Source organism: Helianthus annuus, chromosome 1, assembly GCF_002127325.2.
Source record: "Helianthus annuus cultivar XRQ/B chromosome 1, HanXRQr2.0-SUNRISE, whole genome shotgun sequence".
NCBI classification, from domain to species: domain Eukaryota; kingdom Viridiplantae; phylum Streptophyta; class Magnoliopsida; order Asterales; family Asteraceae; genus Helianthus; species Helianthus annuus.
In genome coordinates, this window is record NC_035433.2 from 28,696,671 (window position 1) to 28,717,182 (window position 20,512).

Consider the following 20,512-nt stretch of genomic DNA (forward strand, 5'->3'; position numbering starts at 1 on the left):
GAAAAGAGCGAGTCAAGCTTCACTCTGTCCAAGTTCTATCCAATATCCAATCTCGTGTCCTTCAAGCTCAACGATCCTGTGTGAGGGTTTATTGAAAGATGAGCTACCGCTTCAACTTAAGCTTAAGCTTGAAAGAAAAGGCGATGGTTTACTCTACTTCAAGGATCGTTTGTGGATTCCGAAACAAGACGATCTTCGCATCCTAGTGATGGACGAATCTCACAAGTCTCGATATTCTATCCATCCTGAGTTCTATTGATTGAGGACACTTTGCACTTCATGTGAGTACATAGTTCCCCTATTTTACTGTTTTCAATTGTTTTGGGGTGATTCATATGTACGAAATGGTTTTCAAAGTTTAAACGATGGTTTTTCAAAAACAATTAAGATGGTTTATACAAACTAATAACGATTTCAATAAATTGAACAAACTTGTTGGTTGTAGTTACATAACAAATGGCATTCATTAGCATTGATCAAGCCGACCAGTATTAGGTTATGGTACCATAGGATCTGACAAATCCCGTTACTTTACTACACCCATGGTTATGTGTGGGGGTTGTGGGTAGCGACTGAATCTGATGTTTCTTAACTTACCCTTTGGTGGTTTGTTAATTCGAGAAGTGAGAAGCGAGATGATCGAGTCACGAAGGTTTGAATGTTGTTAGCGAGACGACCATAAATAGTTTGTCACAAATTAAAACGAGGATGATTTAAACGATTTTAAACGAGTTAACGATTTGAAACGATTTGAACGAGTTAAACGATTTGGGTAAACGATTGGTTTTTGGTTAGTGTTTAGATAACGGGACGGGTGTAATTTGATGAAAGCATGGTGGATACGCCGCTGGTACTTCCTATATATAAGTGTTTTCATCATATTAGATATCGTGGCGTTATTTAGTTCACTTGGGTAAACGATTTTGAAACGATGTCACACAACGATGTTTTTCTAACAGATATAAACTATACGAATTTTTAACAAGTTTTTACAAGATGTGACACCTGTGTCACCGCGACCATCAAACAAATACCAAGCCGATGAAATATTGTATTTCATACTTGGGATCTTGTATAAATATGTGTATCTTTTGCACATATCAATTCTTGTTCAATTTCAAACTCTACATCGCCTTCTGGAGAATTATACGCAAACTGGTGCGTAAACGTACTCAGTTTAAATGGGACAAATACTCCGGAACATCAACATATGCTTAACATACCTTAAATAACCTTTACATAACTTAGAAATAAGTTTTGAAGGCTTTGGTATAGCAAAAACAAGTTAATTCGCTTACAGGGACTAAACTTGACAAACTGCGAAAGTATGCCAATTTGAACTGTAACGAACATTCCGAAACATGTCCATAAGTTAAACATACCCTAAATATCCTTTACATAGCTTAGAAATAGGCTTTGAGGGGTTTGGTATGTTAAAATAAACTTTTGGGTCATTCAGGGACTAAAAGTGTCAAAAAGTGCATAAGTTTGCACTTTCACGCATAACTTACGTTCTGAATACATCCGGACATCCAAAAATTTATGTAAACATCCTTATATTATGCCTTAGTGTATGGCATGAGAAAAATCCATTCGTCGCGCAATTTGGATCGTCTTTTGCGCTTATGCGCGTTCCGTCGTAATTAACCGAACATCGCGACCGTTCGGCCACACGAACCAACATCCAAGATATTTTTGATCACATTTTAAGTTCCCTGTACTTTAACTTCATTTTAGAGCTTTGAAATGGGGTTAACGGGGCTTAAACGTGTCAAAAATGCATCAAATACCAAGTTTTGGGGCTGCAGGGACCAAAACTGTAAATCTGCCAAAGTGAGGGCTTACGGACCGTAAGCCATCAACCATACGGTCCGTAAGGAGTCCCCAGTACAGCAGATTCAGTTTTAACTGCAGTTGCCTCTTCAAATTAGTGAAAGGTCAAATTCCACTTGCCTCTTCTGAACAACAAGGGCCAAATCTGATGTCCCATAAATGTTGCAACAAGTGTATGGACAAGATCAAAGCACGTTAATCGATAAACGATCCTAACGGTTATGCTTTTCCTATAAATACCCCCCCCCCAATCTTGCAAAAACCCACAAAAATCTGATCAAAATGCTCTAAGTTGATGCCATTGCTTCATACCTGAGCTCTTTGATCTAGATTAGCATTCGGGGACCCTTCGTAAGTGTTCTTTCGTTCTTTTATTCGCTTTTCAAGTCCGAAAGTCAAATTTTTGTTTGACTTTCTGTGTGACCAGCCTATGGTCAACACGAAGTTCATGGAACTTCATAACGTGAGCGTGATCACGATGGTTATAGTCCGTAGTGACTATACCTACTGATTACCACGTTATCTAGGCTCAGTGATGAGTCGTAGTTTCGGCCAAAATGCGCATTCTTGCGTATTTTGTAACCAAACTACTCATGAGCATCAAAGCCGTTTGTTTTGATGCCAAACCTGTTTTCTAAACTTAGTTAAGCATGTTCTAACATGCTTAGCTCGTCACTTTTAGTTTAGTGCTTATATAGGGTCGTAAGGTAAGCGATCTAAACAATCGCTTATACTTTCAAACCCGACCCATTTGGTCGATCATTAGGATCCGACCAAACACATTAGGTGACCATGGCTGTAACCTTCCGAGGTTATGCCTTGTGGTCACAATGTTAGGCGTTCCAAACGCGTTCTACACGAACGACGCGTTAAGGTAGCATAAGCTACCTAAACGGGTCGTAATGGGTCGCAAGCACTTAGGCTAGGTTTCATTTTAGTATGTAGGCTTTGTTAAACCATATTACACGAGTCTCCATACTCGTTTGGTTTACGAACCCGCATACTGTCTGATCCTTCCGATTTAGGTCCGGTATATTAACATAGCTACCTATTAGGTGCCGCTTTGATATTCCGTGATCTCTAGAATTATTTGGCTATCATACAAGAACTACAAAGCAATCTTAGGTGAGTACATTGAACCCCTCTTTTACTGTTTTCCATATTGTTTTGGGGTGAAACGCATGTGCCTACTTGTTACTTTCATGCTTTCCGGTTTTCACATCATATACTTGCTATGTTCGATAGTACATATAGAGTACATGATTTCATTGTGTCTATGCTATGTATGTCCATTGGGTGCATACTTAGTACATCACTCTACAATACATTTCATGCTATGTATGCCCATTGTGTGCGTACTTAGTACATTGCCTTACATTACATGCTATGTATGCCCATTGTGTGCGTACTTAGTACATTGCCTTACATTACATGCTATGTATGCCCATTGTGTGCGTACTTAGTACATTGACTTACATTACATGCTATGTATGCCTATTGTGTGCGTACTTAGTACATTGCCTTACATTACATGCTATGTATGCCCATTGTGTGCGTACTTAGTATATTGCCTTACATTACATGCTATGTATGCCCATTGTGTGCGTACTTAGAACATTGCCTTACATTACATGCTATGTATGCCCATGGTGTGCGTACTTAGTACATTGCCTTACATTACATGCTATGTATGCCCATTGTGTGCGTACTTAGTACATTGCCTTACATTACATGCTATGTATGCCCATTGTGTGCATACTTAGTACATTGCCTTACATTACATGCTATGTATGCCCATTGTGTGCGTACTTAGTACATTGCCTTATATTACACGCTATGTATGCCCATTGTGTGCGTACTTAGTACATTGCCTTACATTACATGCTATCTATGCCCATTGTGTGCGTATTTAGTACATTGTTTTACATTGCATTTCTGTTGCATATGCTCATCCAGCATATGAACACATTATACTACATTTTGAATCGTTGTAACCATTTGACTATGTGAACCGTCTTAACCCTTCGATTATATGAACCGTTGGTAACCATTGAACCGTGTAAACCAGTAGTATCCGTTGACATGATTTACATTTGACAATAGACATTTGATTATACATAAACATTTCCACAATTGTTAAACATTTCATCTTGATGGTTTGGTTTGAGTAAGTGATTAAGTAACGAGGCGTGTGTAATATGATACAAGCATGGTGGATACGCCGTTGGTACTTCCTATATATAAGTGTTTGTGTGGTATTACATATCGTAGCGTTATTTGAATCATTTCAATTTGAGACATATGACATCTTATACAAATAACACACTTTTCACGAGACATTGTTTTACAAACGACTGATCTTATACAAACACATTTTACATGGTTATCCGTTTAACCATACAGTGTCTTCTTATTTATACATATCATCTGATTTTATCGTTTTTCAAATGATTTACAAGACAAAGCAAATTACAGGGTTCATGACTAAACATTTTCTCAAACATAAGTCATGAATTCTGTTTTCACAAGACCAATGTATCTCACAGGCATTTTTATGCTGACGTACCTATTTTCACATGTGTTTCAGGAAATGATGCATAGGACTTATCAAGACATACTTAGGCGGACCTGGCCTTAGTGACTTAAAACGAGACAAGAACTAGTTAATTTATGTTATGTACTCTTTGGTTCTTGTTTAAACAATGTATACTTTCATATTTGATTAATAAAACGAAACTTCATTTGCCATGGATTTGAAACAATTGATTCTGTTACAACACTCCCCAACGTTTCCGCCACGTTTTGTATGTTCTATGTGGTCGGGGTGTCACACAAGATGTTTTACAAGTTGGTTTTCTAAAACAAATGTTTTTGGGTTAAGAAGCATGGCTACGAGATTTTATAAAACTATAATCAACTTGATTTTAGTTGGTTAACTATGTTGCAATACATTTTTCAAAACAAGGTTTGTGTTTTGACTCTTGTAGTCTAATAAAGTACTGCAACATATAAACGAGCCATGATTCTGATACTCTTATAAAACCTATGTACTCGCCAGCATTTCTTTGCTGACTAAGTTTTTACATATGTTTCAGGTGTTGATGCTTGATCGATTTCTAGGATGCATGCGTCACATAGGATCTGGACAAGGCCTTAGTGACATAACAACTACAATAGACGATATAAAACTAGTTTGTTCTATGTGTTAAGACAATGAAATGATTAATTTTATCAATAAAACAAAACTATTTTGTATCCATGGTTGTGAAACAATAGCTTCTGTTGCAACACTCCCCGACCTTTCCGCCACGGTTTGTTGTCCTACGTGGTCGGGGTGTGACAAAAGCAGTGAGTGGAACCGCAATCTTCGAGAAATTTGAAATGAATCGACGATAATATCCAGCAAGACCAAGAAAAGATCAAATCTCTGTAGATGTCGCCGGTGTATTCCAGTCTCTAATAGCAACAATCTTGGATGGATCCACATGAATACCCTGCTCATTGACTATATGACCCAAGAATTGAATTTCTGTAAGCCAGAATTCACACTTGGAGAATTTAGCAAAAAGTTGTTTCTTCTTCAGAAGTTCCAATGTTAAGCGAAGGTGTTGCTCGTGCTCGGCTCGAGACTTCGAATAAACAAGAATATCGTCGATGAATACAATAATGAACTTGTCTAAATAAGGCTTGCAGACCCTATTCATTAAGTCCATGAAGATAGCTGGAGCATTCGTTAAACCAAAAGGCATGACAGTGAACTCTTAATGCCCATATCTTGTGCGGAAAGCAGTTTTGGGAATATCTTCTTCGAGAACACGAAGTTGATGATACCCAGAATGCAGATCGATCTTGGAAAAGCATGAAGCACCTTGCAGCTGGTCGAAGAGATCATCAATTCGAGGTAGGGGATATCGATTTTTGATAGTAAGGTTATTAAGCTCACGATAATCGATACACATTCGAAAAGACCCATCTTTCTTTTTCACGGAGAGGACAGGAGCTCCGCAAGGTGAAAAGCTCGGCCGGATGAATCCTTTATCAGATAACTCTTGAAGCTGCTTCGATAATTCTTGCATCTCGGATGGTGCAAGTCGATAAGGCGCTTTTGCAATTGGGTTGGCATTGGGTACAAGGTCAGTATGAAACCGGACTTGACGAACTGGAGGTAAACCAGGTAGTTCATCAGGAAACACCTCTGGATAATCCCGAACAATTGGAATATCCTGAATACTCTTGCTCTTGTCTTTCTCCTCGGTGACATGTGCCAGAAAAGCAACATATCCTTTTCATAAGTACCTTTGGACTTCGATACACGACATAAGCTTCAATCCACCTGAAGGTTTCTCGCCACGAACTTCCAAAACATCGCCAGAAGACAAAGGAATACGAACAATCTTATCAAAACAAACCACCTCAGCATGATGTTTGGTTAACCAATCCATCCCAATGATAATATCGAAGCTCCCAAGTTGCATCGGTGTGAGGTCAATAGGAAAAAGATGGTTATCAAGGTTCAACTGACAATCACGAATAATAGAATCGAGAACAAGAGGTTTACCAGTAGCAACTTCGACAGATAAGGGTTTCCTCAGTTTAGTTCTAGGTATCGCAAGTAGAGGCTCAAAAGATAAAGAAACAAAACTTCTATTGGCTCCAGAATCAAAAAGAATAGATGCAGGTCGATTGTTAACAAAAACGTACCATTAACCACCTCGTTGTCGGCCCTCGCTTCGTTTGCATTCAAATTGCACGCTCGCCCTCGAGCAGGATTCACATTGGCGTTGACATTCGCATTCGGGTTCGCATCAGCATTCGCGTTCACATTCACCAGCCTCGGACAGTTGTTGCGGAAGTGACCAAACTCTCCACAATAAAAACATGAACCCGGTGGGAATCTCGCAACATTCCCCTGAACCGGAGCTTGAATCTGGGCAACCTGATTTTGTCCCATACGAAAAATATTGACCAAATGCCCAAGTTTTCCACACGTTGTGCATTGCTTGCAAGCTACCTGTGCAACATGACGACCGTTGCAGCGAGCACAATGAGGTGCGGTACCAGCATACGCCTTCTTCGTAGGCGGTTGAGCCGGTGGGTTCTATGGGTTCTGTGCAGTCTGTGCTGTAACAGCAAAGTTCTGTGCACCCTTTTGCTTCCTCGATTTCTTCGACGTCTCACCTTCCTTACCCTTACCCTTTTCTTGTCTTTTGCAGAATCGGTAGACTTCTTCTTATCACCCTTGCGGGTGAGTTTACCCTTCTTGACTTGAGACTCAGTCAGGGTAGCAGATAACTCTATCGCTTGATGGATGGTAGTAGGGTTAACACCGGTCACAATATCCTGAATGGAATCGGGTAAACCATCGATATATCTCTCGATTGCTTTCTCCAGTGGGGTAACCATAGTGGGACACAACAGATTGAGTTCTTCAAAACGGTCCGTGTACGCACGGTGTTCACCCCCATCTTGCTTTAGATCATCAAACTCTCGCTCTAAAGCCCGAATCTCGTGACGGGGACAAAACTCTTTCATCATGAGAGCCCGAAGCTCTTCCCATGTTTGTGCCAACGCCACTTCGGCACCCCTATCGCACATAATACCATTCCACCAGGTAAGTGCTCGTTTCTCAAACGCGCTTGAAGCAAATTCAACCTTGCGTTCATTCGGACACTGCACGTGTCTGAATGTGCTCTCAATACTCTCAAACCACTGCAGGAGCGCAGTTGCTCCTTGCGACCCAGAAAACTTAAGCGGCTTCGCAGAATTGAAGCTCTTGAAATTACACGGTGCATTATTGTTGTTATTATTGTTGTTGTATATCTCGTGGACTTGGGTCACAACGCCGGGAAGCACAGCAGCCACGGTGCTTCACGTCGAGGAGGCATTGTCTAACAAGGAAATAAGAGAAACGAGTGAGGTTGAAAAGCAAAAGAGGTATTGAAAATACCAACAAAGCACAAGGAAGGCGATCATTTGTTCGTTACCTCGAACAAACAAACGACACGCAGAGACTAATCAAAGTAAATGGATCAAAAATAATGTATCGCGAAGACATGCTCGCCTATAAGTGGACACTCACCCCAAGAGTTCCCAGGTAAGAGTGACTGGTCCGATACTACGGATTTGTACGAACACTCTAGCCTTAGACAGAAGACCCAGGGTACAGGCACCCACTCTTCCAGTTTGCACATGTTCACACTATTTAGACCCAGACTTTGACGAGATTTTGAAAACTTAAAGGGTTCAAAACCTTATAACAAAGGGTTCAAAACCTAGTAATCAATCATCCTAGAACAGATGATTAGTTTTCAAAGCGGATTCAAATTTTATGTTCTCATTGTGGTTATCACCTAAGGATAGGGGACGGTATTGTTTTAAGAATCTAAACGCAAGAAACTTGCGTTAGGGTCCTAAAGTTATAGTCTAGGTCAAAGCATTACTAATAACCTAATTCCCTATAACCATTGGCTCTGATACCAACTTCTTCTGTCACACCCCGACCACGTAGGACAACAAACCGTGGTGGAAACGTCGGGGAGTGTTGCAACAGAATTATCGTTTCATAACCATGAATACAAAAAGTGTTTCCTTTTATTGATAATATTAAACATTAACATTGTCTTAACATAGAACGAACAAGTTTCACATTGTCTATCACAGTTATTATGTCACTAAGGCCTTGTCCAGATCCTATGTGACGCATGCATCCTAGAATCAATCAAGCAACAACATCTAAAACATATGTAAAAACATAGTCAGCAAAGAAATGCTGGCGAGTACATAGGTTTTATAAGAGTATCGGAATCATGGCTTCGTTTACATGTTGCAGTACTTTATTAGACTACAAGAGTCAAAATACAAACCTCGTTTTGAAAAGTGTATTGCAACATAGTTATCCAACTCAAATCAAGTTGATTATAGTTTATAAAATCTCGTAGCAATGATTCTTAACCCTAAAAACATTTTGTTCTAGAAAATCTACTTGTAAAACATCTTGTAAAAACTCGTTTATAAAACTCGTATGGTTTATATCTTTTCGAAAACATTTTTGTGTAACATCGTTTCAAAATCGTTTACCCAAGTGAACTAAATTACGTCATGGTATGTAATATGATGAAAACACTTATATATAGGAAGTACCAGCGGTGTATCTACCATGCTTTCATCACATTACACCCGTCCCGTTATCTAAACACTAACCAATAACCAATCGTTTATCCAATTCGTTTAACTTGTTCAAAATCGTTTTCAGAATCGTTAGCTTGTTTAAAATCGTTTAAATCATCCTCGTTTTAAATTGTGAAAACTATATATGGTTGTCTCGCTAACAACATTCAAACCTTCGTGACTCGACCACCTCGCTTCTCGTTTCTCGAGTTAACAAACCACCAAAGTGTAAGTTAACAAACATCAGATTCAGTCGTTACCCACAACCCACACACATAACCATGGGTTCAGTAAAATAACGGGATTTGTCAGATCCTATGGTACCATAACCTAATACTGGTCGGCTTGATCAACGCTAATGAATGTCATTTGTTATGTAACTACAACCAACAAGTTTGTTCACTTTATTGAAATCGTTATTAGTTTTGTATAAACCATCTTAATTGTTTTTGAAAAACCATCGTTTAATCCTTGAAATCATTTTGTACATATGAATCACCCCAAAACAATTGAAAACAGTAAAATAGGGGAACTATGTACTCACATGAAGTGCAAAGTATCCTCAATCAATAGAACTTCAATCAAACTCAAGCAAACTAGAGAAATCAAGTAGCACCTAGTAATCGAACCACTAGTCAAACAATAGACGCCGAAATCGGACGATCGGATAGAATGAAGTCTTGTAAACCAAATGAGTGTTGGAACTCATGTGATATGGTTTAACAAAGGCTACATCCTAAATTGAAACCTAACCTAAGTGTTTTCGACCCATTGCGACCCATTAAGGTAGCTTATGCTACTTTAACGCGCCGCGCACGCGAATGCGCGTTTGAGACGTCTAACTAGTCCTATGACAAGTATTATATGCCAAAACATGTTTAATTATGTTACAAAATCAGTTACGTGACAAAAGTTTAGGTTACATATGCTTAATTACCAATTATGTATGAAAAGGGTATTTTGGTAATTTACCAAAGGCATATAAACTACCTATCATGCGACTAATTAAACCTAAGTAACCATAAGGTATAACCTCAGAAGGTTATTCCCTATACAACTATGGTCACTAAACATGTTTGGTCGGATCCTAATGATCGACCAAACGGGTCATGTTCGAAAGTCCAAGCGGGTGTTTAGTCTGCTTGACTTACGACTCTACACAAGCACTAATCTAAAAAGTGACGAGCTAAACATGTCGAAACATGTTTAGTTAAGTTAGAAAACAGGTTTTGATATCAAAACAAACGGTTTTGATACCCAAGAGTAGTTTGGTTACAAAATACGCGAGAAAACGCATTTTGGCCGAAACTACGACTCGTCACTGAGCCTAGATAACGTGGTAATCAGTAGGTATAGTCACTAGGGACTATAACTATCGTGATTACGCTCACGTTATGAAGTTCAAACGAACTTCGCATTGACCATAAACTGGTCAAAGCAGAAAGTCAAACGTAGTTTAACTTTAACGATAAAAACGAATGAAAAGAACGAAAGAATACTTACAAAAGGTCCCCGCAAGCTCTTGATCCGATTTACTCTCAGGTATGAAGCATAAACTTCAACTTAGAGAGCCAAAATCAGATCAAGTGTGCTTTAGGAGGAAGTGAGGGTGGGTATTTATAGGAATTCAAGAACTGTTAGGATCTTTTCTCGAAGATTGAGCTTCGATCTAAGCCGTACAAATGGGCACATGGTATTTGGATACCATGGGCTCTTGAAAACCATCAAATTTGGCCCATAGATTGATCTAAACCATGTCCAAAAACCCTGTAAACCAGCTGCTGTTTCTGAAAACCAGTTTTGCAGAACTGGGTAACTCACACGGCCCGCGTAACCACACACATAACCTTACGCGGCCGGCCTGGGCTGACTTTCCAAAATTTGCAGTTTAGTCCCTGAAGTTGAGAAACATGCATTTCGGCCCATTTTTGACACGTTTAAGCCCCGTTAACCTCATTTCAAGGCTCTAAAATGAAGTTAAAGTATAGGGAACTCAAAACATGCTCAAAAATATCTCGGATGTCGGTTCGTTTGGTCGTACGATCGCGTTATTCGCTTAATTACGACAGAAGTCATAACGAACGCAAAAACGAACCAAATCAAGCGACGAATGGATTTTTATTATGCCAACCACTAAAATAAAATATTTTAATGCTTACATAAATTTTTGGATGTCCGGATATATTCAGAACGTAAGATATGCGCGAAAATGCAAACTTGTGCACTTTTTTGACGCTTTTAGTCCCTATTGATCAATAAAGTTTATTTTAGCATACCGAACCCCTCAAAGCCTATTTCTAAGCTATGTAAAGGTTATTTAGGGTATGTTTAACTTATGATCAAGTTCCGGAATGTTCGTTACTATACGAATCGGTATAGTTTCGCAGTTTGACACAAATAGTCCCTACGATCGAACAAACTTGATTTCAACACACCAAAACATCCAAAACTTATTTCTAAGTTATGTGGAGGTTATTTAAGGTATGTTAAGCCTATTTCACTATTCCGGAGTGCTCATTGCATTAAACTGGTTATATTTACGCATCAGATCGTGTATAACCTTCCAGAAAGCGATTTAAAGCTTGAAATCGGATTTGAATTAAATTGAAAAATCACCAAACACAAATATACACATAATAACATCAAAACACATATAATAACACCAAAGAACATTGTTTTATTAATAATCAACATTGTTTTACATTGAACCACGACTATAGAACACAGTTGTCACATGGTGGAACCTTCAGGTTCTGACAATGGGCGAGACTGCTGCGAATGCTTTGATGTGGGATGAACTGAAAGAACTGATGCGTAAAAGATTTTGCTCTAGGGCAGAAGTCCAGAAGTTGGAAACTGAACTGTGGAACTTGAAAATGGAAGGCCCAAAGATAAGCGAGTATGTGCAGAAATTTGGCGAATTATCACAAGTTTCTTCGCGTTTGGTGGAACCAGAATCTAGGAAGATCGAACGCTTCATCGGGGGATTGGCGCCTCAGATTCTAAGCCTGGTGACAACATCTAAGCCTCCAACAATCATCAAAGCTATCGACATGAGCGTGGCGCTCACTGAAGAAGCAGTTAGACTAGGAAAATTTTCCACTTCGGAAGAGAAAAGGGAAACTCCTGTAGAGTCATCTGGGGGTAACAATAGAAAGCTCGCAAATTTCAAGAAGGTTACTCGGGCGAGTAACAAGAAGAAGGCCAAAAAGGGAAAAGACTACATGGGCATCCTACCTAAGTGCGACAATTGTCTACATTATCATGTCGGGCGATGTAAGTATGGAAAATGTGATAACTGTGGCAAGAGGGGGCATCCTAAGGAAACTTGTAGGCATGATACTGGACGCAGAAATGGAGGCCGAGATAGTAGCGAGAATCACGGAGGAAACAACGACAATGACAATTATCAAGGCAGAACGAGTGACAAGCAGAAACGTGATCAAGGTTATTTAAACTGTGGAAGCAAAAAGCATTTCAAAAAATATTTCCCTAAAAACAATCAGGCACAAGGATGAAAGCTCAACACCGAAGCTAGGAAGACACACCAGGAATCCAAGCGTGGATATCAGTACTTCCCATATTAGTCCACATTATGCATCTGTGCTGCTAGATACTGTTGCAAATTTTAAGCTTCACATCTCTGGAGTTTGAGAGTATATTTGGTTTCGTAGCAAGTAAGTTAGATAACCCGTATACGATAGAGCTAAATAATGGGAGGCTAGTGGGAGCCAACAAAGTAAATTAGAATCAGCAAGATAGGACCCAGGGAGCGTGAGTTTACGCTTGATCTACTGCCAGTTGAGTTGGGAAGCTTCGACGAGGTAACCTGGATGGATTGGTTATCGAGTGATCGAGTGGAGATTGGTATCCGCATCCCGATGGCGAGCGAAGAAACGACCGTGACTCATGAAGCAGGATACGCCTCTACAAATTACCAATCGCTTGAAGGCATGAAAGTTGTTGCGAATAGGATGTGTTGTTTTCCTGGCTCATGTCGTGGTCAAGGGAGCCGAAGAACCAAAACACGAAGATATTCCTATGATAAGGGAATACCCTTAAGTCTTCCCCGAAGGCTTGCCAGAATTATCTCTCCAACGAAAAAGTCAATCTCGCATCGATTTGATTCCAGGCGCCGCGCCTGTAGTCAATGCACCTTAGCGACTTACACCTTCGGAGATGCAAGGATTGTCAGTGTAGTTTCAGTAGTGGATAAAGAAGGAAGATAACAGACCAAGTTTTCCGTTTTGGTTAACCCCAGTTCTGCTCGTCAAGAGAAAGGACGATAGCTTTCGTACGAACATCAAACTACCAGGAGCCGAACGAGCTAACCAACAAGAGATGGTGACTCTTGCTAAGGATTAACAAATTACTTATTTAACTAACTGTGAGGATCCAACTACTATTTCATGACTGATCGATGATCGAGTATCATTAGCTGTAAATTCAGGATGAGGGTATACCGGGGAAATCGTGGGACAATAACTTGTTTTTAAATGTACACAAAAATAGTGTTTCCTACACGATGCACAAAACAGTTTTACACAAAATACGAAACTTTGAAAATCTAGAAAAAATGTACGGGGACCCTTGGGAACCCAGGACCAAACTCGTAAAGGTTGCTTAGGAACCACACTTGTTAACTCAAGCAAACCCCATTATCTTGACATATATGCGATTACAGTTAACCAAACAGAAAGTACCCAAATTTCTTTTGTTAAAATCTTCACTTTTGCTTCTAGCGAGTAGATCTTTGCATCTCTGCTCCCCTTAATGGTATTTGCATCGCGTTAATTTTCTTCGCTGAGAGCGAACACACATTGCTTCGATACTTAGTCATTTCTTCATTTTAGCAAATATCCATTGTTTCATTTCTTGGAAACTTATATGTTACGCATGCACCATTTGCTACACATGTGGTTTCGTTTCGAATAAACGCTCCATTGAAGTTCAAATATTATTTTGCTAAAGCTAACTATTCGTTTACGATTCGAATAACCTACATTATTGTAATTGTTGGCTCCTTTGTTATCAAGCCAACACACTCTCTTGAAACTTCTTTTCTTTCAAGTCACATTCATGGTTTATCTTCGTGACCATGCTGAAATTCCCTTGTTGTTACATACGTTTATTGTCGGAATACGCTGAAACCAAGTTCAATTGCTTGAACTTGTCCCCTTCGCATATTCACTTCGAAACACCATATGATGTATTGAGAGCATCATATTCAAATATATTTTTGCAGACATTCCTTTTGTTCAAGTCGTAGTAGACTTGTTTGGCCTACGACTTCACTTATTGATTTCAATACCTTACGATGATACTTTCACAAAATTGAAGCTTGCGCTAATTTAGTTACTCATTTCATACACGGATTTAATTGTTTATTTATTAACTTGCTCTAAATTCGTCTTGTTTATCACGATTAAAACGGTCTGTCTCAACGCAGTTGTGCGTTAAGGCAATGGTACATAGATTCATTTCATATCCCAATGTACCTCCTAACGATTCTTTCATTTTCGATCGAATGCCTTGTGGCACTTAACACTTTTTCATCTTCAATCAAAAATAGTGGCCCTTTGATGTTCCGTATTCAACTGAAAACTCCATGACATTGTGTAAATCAAATCTTCAGATTGTCTCAGTACACTTTCATTTAAATTCAAACACGGTGAACTTGTTCAGTCACCACTATTATTGAATTATGTCATTACGACACCTTGTGGTGTCGTTACAAATTTGTAGCTTGTGCTAATCATGGACAATCGTTTCACACAAAAACTACACATACTTTTGTTTGACTTGTCATTTAAACATTCCTGATGCAACTGTGAATCAAGACAATGATACACCAGATTTGCTTGTATTTCATTCGGTGTATTTTCCCAACTCAAGAAGGTCAACACACTAATCCTTACCATTTATTTATTCGATAGTTGACAGATCCTTTTCATATTCAAGTTGTTGATTTTGAATTCATATAGCGGATGCTATGATTTGTGAAAACTCGTTTGCATGTTGTGACCGATTATTTAAGAATCCATGGGTCAAAACTCCTTTGTTGCACCCCTGCTAACTGAGTTACACTAGATTATATATCTATACATCTCGGGTCCTTTGAAATCAAATGCTAGAACACATACCTTTTAACCATTGGATTCTTGTTGCTATAAAACATCCTTGGAGTCACCTAATGTGAATAAAGATTTGACTCGGTTCTGTGATTACCTACCTCAGTATTATTCATATACTTACACGCATAATGTAAACCTAAAGAGTTAAGGTAGTACAAATTTCGAGGACGAAATTTTCTTAACAAGGGGAGAATGTGACAACTGCCAAATTTGCATGCATCCGTACAATTAATTAATCTTGATTAGTGCTTAATGATTGTGCTAAATTATATTTAACTGCTTTCTGATTACTGCAACATACTTACATGTGCATCACATATTACATAATGACACATCATTATTACATGCAAACTTTATTGTCATGCATGATGCACAAAGCACAGTTAGCACAGTTAGCGGATAACTCAGAAAAATGCTGACGATGTTCAGTACTTAGACAAACAGTGTTTTGAGACCCCGTATGGGCCAGAGACAAGGTACTACACTAGCATAGTGTGTAGGAAAGTGAGGACCACAAAACTGCTTCACTAGGTGATAGTTTAAGTGCCGGAAAGTGCCTAAAACCCATTTAAAGTGCTGAATTCAGCATATTTCAGCAAAATTCAGCAATTTAATAAGCTAGTAACATGCAAAAATATGACTAAATGGTCATGAATGCTTTCCTAAGTGTCGGGTATTAAAAGTGTCACAAAAGGGTACTTAAAGAACACTAAACGGAATAGTTTGACACTTTAACGAACCGGTATCTAACCGAACAACCGGACACTACCCGAAACGCTGAAATTATACTAGAAGCATTGTTTTAATGTTTCTAAGCTAGTTATGATCCCCGAACACCTTAACACACTATATAACACCTAATACACATGAACACTAAACTTTACACTTGAAAAATAACTAGATTAACCAACTTATCATTCAACACTAACCAAGACCCACCCCCCCCCATGGTGGACGGTCACCTAAGTGGCCCCACCTTTGATCTTGTGAGATCTTCTCTTGATCTCCATAATCTCCCTTTGATTTACTTGAGATCTTGTAGTGTACTTATGAAACACCTTACCCATTGGATAAAGGGATTAGATATATAAGAAGACCATATGCTCTCATCTCTCACACACTTCACCTTCTTCCCTCTTCTCCCTCCATGCTCACGGCTCAACACCCTCATCCCACCTCCACCATTTTCATTCCACTAACAAGCAATCTCAGGTGATATTAAGGTGTAAAAAGATAAGTTAGGAAGCTTGGAGCTTTCGGAAGTTGAAGGACCTTCACCGTTTGCTTTTATCCACTTCATTTATCCTCTTGATCATCCCTAGCCTTGTGCTAGTGGTAAGAACACTAAACCTTCTATTTTACTTCTATTTTGAGTGGTTAAAAGATGTTACATGATGAATAACTTGAAGAACACTAAAGAACTTGATCATGAAACTTTAACATAAACTATTTAACATATGAATACTTGTTGATTTATGTTTATTTGCTTCTTGATGATTGATGATTTGTGTTAGTGATGTTAGACATCATATGGAACCTACTAGATTGTGATTAAACACATGATCTAGTAAGATAAGGTGGTGATCTTGTGAAAGGCCAAGATCATCATGCTTATGTTTCCATGAACTTGAAAGAATATATTGCTTTCTTGAAAAATAAAAATCAAAGTGAGTTAATAATCATAAAGATCAAAAAAATTTATGAATGGTTTTCCAAAAGAACCAAGCTTGAAATGTGAGTTTTAGCAGATCTTGGTTCTTACATAAACAAACACTATTTTTAATGATTAAACCAGTGTAGAAACACTTGTGTAACAAGAAGGGTACATAAAGAAGCATTTTTAGAAAATGTGTTTTGAAGTTGTAAACATCTAAATCATTCAAGAGTGATGTTTTTATAAAAACAACCACACTTTAATGGGTAACTAAACTCACTAAACACACCACCAAGTTACTACACGTTTTTATGAAAGTTCAAGTTCATGATTATTATATAAGTTACATAACTTTGACAAATTGGTAAGTATAAGTTGTTTAAGGATGATTGTTGATTGTTTGTGGTGATTTTGAAAAGAAAATGATATGCTTTGATAGCATGGACACCTCCATTTTTAGGGGAAACTATGGCAAAATTTTCTAAAAATATAAACACTTAGAAAAATATATTCTAAACAAATATTAACAAGTGTGTTTTAACTATGATTTTCAATATAAACTTTGCCATATATTTTGTTACAAAAATACAAATATTGGAGGTTGGTTTTTATAAATAAAAATGGATAAATATGTATTTAGAATATATATTTACATTAAAGACACATTGTGTGTGATTATTTGTATACTTGGTGTAATAGTTATATTATTTTAGGATTTAAAGTAATATAACTTGACAAAATACCAAGAATTTACAATCCAAAATAATATCAAAAATCACAAGGAATAAATAAATAAGTTACACACTTAATATTGTGAAATCGAACGCAAGAATGTAACTTACAAAATATTCCGAAAAATACCGTTATAAGTATATTTTTGGTAAATATCATTTTGGATACAAAAGAAATGAAAATATGATTTTCATTATTATTACAAAGTATATCATATTTTTTACCAGAAGAAAATATTTTCTTGGAATTTTTAGAAGATATATGATTTTTGGGAAAAATACATATTTTCTAGGATAAACTTGGAATACATTATGTTGGATAAAAATAAGTTTATATTTTCTAAGTGAGACTTGAAAATATATTGTCTTGGAAATATATTGGATATTTATTAAGAAAATACGTACACACGGAGTACGACACCAATACGTGGAAAAATATACAAATACAAATACGAATATACCCATCCTTGGGAAGGGAATACGAATACAAATACTTGAGAAGTATAGTTACAAGATATTGTTTAACAAATATTCCAAAAAATTAATATAATGTAAAGTTAAAATATTTATTATTTTAACAAGTATTTATAACTTGGAATAATATTAGAAACGTAACTCAAAAGCACTAATCAATACAAAGACAAGGCACGACCCGCTCGTCTAACGGACCATAGTACGCATGTAGGTAGTCGTGTGTTCTAGAGGAAGCTTTGAGTTACATCGGATACAAGGAACGCAAAACTGTGAGTTCATGTCCCCCTTTTCTTTTAACTATTTTCAGTTTTATAACTTCGGGGTTGATATACATGTTACAACTATTTACAGACGTTATTATTTGGTATGGTTAGCTAAGGAAGGGTACTGCTAGATCATATGAATGGGTAGGGCGATTAAGGCCATCAATCCTCGTTGTAGGACCGAGGAGCATGAGTGATAGATCTATTTGGGTGTAGCGAGCCCCACCCGTGAGTCCGTCGAGTGGACCATATGGTGACTATGTCTTACAGCCGGAGGCCCGGTGTAAGTCTGCTAGGTTTGAGTCTTCCTGCATCACTTCACACATATCAATGGCGTTGCAAACCATTGGTGATCTGTTTTTCCTTATTGCTTTCATACCGGGACTTATAAACTTACATTCATACTTACAACGATTTCAAAGGTTTATACATACACACAAACAAACACATGAACCCGCTCACCTTTTGTTGATGTTTTCAAACTACATGTATTTCAGGGAATTAGTAAGTGGATCTGGCGGGCATTGGAGGTTTTTATGCTGCGTTAGGAATAAAGATGTCATCCATGGTCTTTGAGTTTGGTGAGTGTGTCTTATTCCTGGACGAGACACGTCTTCCAAACCTTGGTGTTACTCAATATCTTTTGATGAATCCTTAATGAACTCATAAACAATTTGTATGGTTTGTAAAACTTGAATTTGAAGTCTACGTTTCAAAACAATGTTGTTATGTTTTAAACTTATTTAATGGATGACGAATCTATGGTTTTATCATATAGTTGTTGCTATGATTGAATGCAATGGTATTAAGAAAGTCACACCATAATCACGCTTCCGCAAAAGTCAGGGTGTGACAAGCTCAGGATCAGTAGGTGCAACATTGGGCTGATCAACAGGAACAAAATCTGGTTCATGACCAGGCTCGAGGTCGTGTGGAGGAGATGGTGCAGTTGACAGGGCCGTATCATCATCAGAATCAGTGGCATAGCGTCGTAGCCCAAATGCCTGCAAGGCGGAAGACATCACAAACTCAAAGGAATCTGAGACAGAGTGCAAACTAGTTTCAGAGGAAATCTCAATAACAGGGATCTCAAGAAGTGGAATAGCAACAACGTCCTCATCTAGCTCTCCATCACCATGGGCATCATCAGGAGGACCATCAACAAACAGATCAAAGTCATCATCAAACAGATCATCAAAAGGCCAATCCTCAGGAGGGATGACCACTAAAGGAACAGGAGCGAGGATCGGTGCCACGATATGCTCACCATCGGGATGCCCGATGATAAGATGATCATGGACTGGAATGGGAAGAGCAAAAGGATCCTCGTCTGGAATACCATCAGCAAGCGGTAAGTCATCTCCAAAATCAGGCAACGCGAACGGCTGAAAGTCGTCCTTGTCGTCTGACAGCATATCTGGGTCGCTCTCAGTATCGGATGTAAAGATCTCTGGCTCCGGTGCGATTTCGTCATCGGAGACAACAGCCATAGGGTCATCAGTGTCGGACAGTCCACTCTCGAATGAAGACATAGTGTCTGTAACAGAACAATCATAACATATGCACATATATTAACCACTATCATTTAGCATGCAATCAAAGACAATGTATCATAAAATCATGTATCCTTACAATTCCTTTCCATTATTCCTAGTCTCCCAGACTAAATAACAATGCAACCTTACTATCGTGTTTCGTGTCTTTCCGTTTGTAAAAATGTTTGTTCCATGGATCTGGGCATTTCGTGTATGCAATGAAAACATGTTGTAAAAATATTTTCGTGAGAGCCCTAAGGATTGTAGTCTATACTCGAGAAAGAATCCTAGTTCGCTACAATCGAAGCTCTGATACCAAACTATCACACCCTGACTTTTGCGGAAGCGTGATTATGTGTGACTTGCTTAATATCATTGCATTCAACCATAACAAACAACTATATGATAAAACTAAAGATGATCATCCATTAAATAAGTTTATAATATCACAAATAACATTGTCTTGAAAACATAGACTTCAAATCCGAATTACAAACCATGCAAATTGTTTTAGAGTTCCATAAGGACTCGACCAAAAGACTTTAAATAAACCCAGGCTTTGAGAGATGTGTCTTATCTAGGATAAGACACATTATCCAAACCCTTAGACTATGGATGACACCTTTTATTCTCAACATCAATTGAAACCTCCAAACCCCCGCCAAATCCACATTTAATTCCCTGAAATACATGTAGTTTGAAAACATCAACAAAAGTTGAG